Below are 1,825 nucleotides of genomic sequence, written 5' to 3'. Positions count from 1 at the left end.
CAGTGGCTTTCCTCAACACAGACAGGGCCATAATTTGTATTTCTTCCTGCCAGGAGGCTCTGATCTCAACATGCTATGTTCCTGTTGCCACACATATCACAGTTCCATCAGGTGAGATGGGACAGTTGTGCATGTAGTCACCAATGAATATTTACTACTCAGTGAGAATATTAACTGCCAAATTCAGTATCTTTAAATTAAAATTAAAATTCTCAGCCACTCAATCAAGCTGAGTACTTTTAAATGGGAGAAATCACTGTACTTTGGTGGCATTAGCAATATTCAAAGTGAAAGCACCTGGTATCAGCAGCGTCCAAAGCATAGACACCTGAAGAACATAAACTCTAAAACAGAGTTCACACTTTTACACAGCCAATTCATTCAACCTAAAAAAAAACCTGCCCAAACTTAAAGGCTTCATGTTCGATATTAGTCAAGCCAATGAAGTGATATCTGACATTAACAAATTTTAGTCAGCTTCAGACATATTTGCTTTAGGCTTTTTTACATTATTCCACTAAAGCTAAATCATTTTGTTTCATTTCTTTCAAAAAGAAATTAATAATTTCTTCAGAAATGAATGATTTCTAGGGCAATTAGGAAATTACCCTAGAAAGTATGTTAATTTGCTTCATGAAGTAGAAGCAACCATCTCTAACATCAACTCTACAAAATTATTTAATTCACCTATGAAAATTTAATTAAATAAAGTACATGTGGCATGTGTCTGTAATCCCAACTACTTGGAGAGACTTGAGGAATAAAACAGGAGTTTGAGGCCAGCCTGGACAACAAAGCAAGATCTAGTCTCTTTAAAAAAAAAAAAAACAAAACAAAGATCAGGAGGATCACTATGAGTGTGAGCTACGTAGTGAGACCTTGCACAAAATACAAAAAACAATTTAAAAAAAATCTACATATATACCAAGTTGTCTAAAAGAATTCCCACTTGAACTGTTCTATGACTCAAAATATACTATTGAGACTACTTACAGATATAAATATATAGATGAACATACCTGTGTGTGCGCAAGCCTGCATGTGACACTTGGGGGAGGAGGCTCCTGGAGATCGGACCCAAGGCCCTCAGCATGCTCAGTAAGATGTCTTTATTTTTCCATTACATTGGTACTGTTGGGGTCTCAAATCTAAGACAACTGTGGCTTTTGGATATATTCTTCAATTATAAATAAAGGTCTATGCAATCTGTAAATGTTATAATTTTATGAGTCTAATGACAACAATTCCTATAATGAAATTAATCCTGCTTAGTCTTAGGAATTAACCAGTTAAAACTCTACAAAAGGTACCAGTATTCTGGAACAGATCAAGGGAGAATCCTTTGTCAGTACAATAGAAATCTCTCCACAAACTTTTTTTTTTCTCTTTGGTGCAACCGAGGATTGAACTCAGACCTTTGGGCTTGCCAGGGCTCCCTGGCCCTCTGCAAACATTTAACATAGTTATTATATCCCAAACACACATAATACGTGCTTATCAGTAAAAAGTTAACTGAAAAATTATATACACACAAAGCCCCAAAGCATAAAACATGTAACTTTATTTCAGTAACTTGCACTACTATTTCCAAATGAATTTTGAAACAGTTAATCTAATCTAGCACTTTGAGCTGGAGATACAGCTCATGGTTTACCATGCCTCCTAGCCCTGTGTTGGATCTCCAGCATGGCATTAAACACTTAAAAATTCACCCCAAGCAGCACTCGGGTATCACATTTATACACTGACTATCCAAGAGCATCCCTGGGGCAGGTGTTGTTTCAACCCCCAATTCTTGTACTGAATACAATGGATAAAATTTTTC

This window comes from Octodon degus, unplaced genomic scaffold (assembly GCF_000260255.1).
Source record: "Octodon degus isolate 3935 unplaced genomic scaffold, OctDeg1.0 scaffold00014, whole genome shotgun sequence".
In the NCBI taxonomy this organism is placed as follows: domain Eukaryota; kingdom Metazoa; phylum Chordata; class Mammalia; order Rodentia; family Octodontidae; genus Octodon; species Octodon degus.
This window is presented reverse-complemented; position numbering follows the sequence as displayed.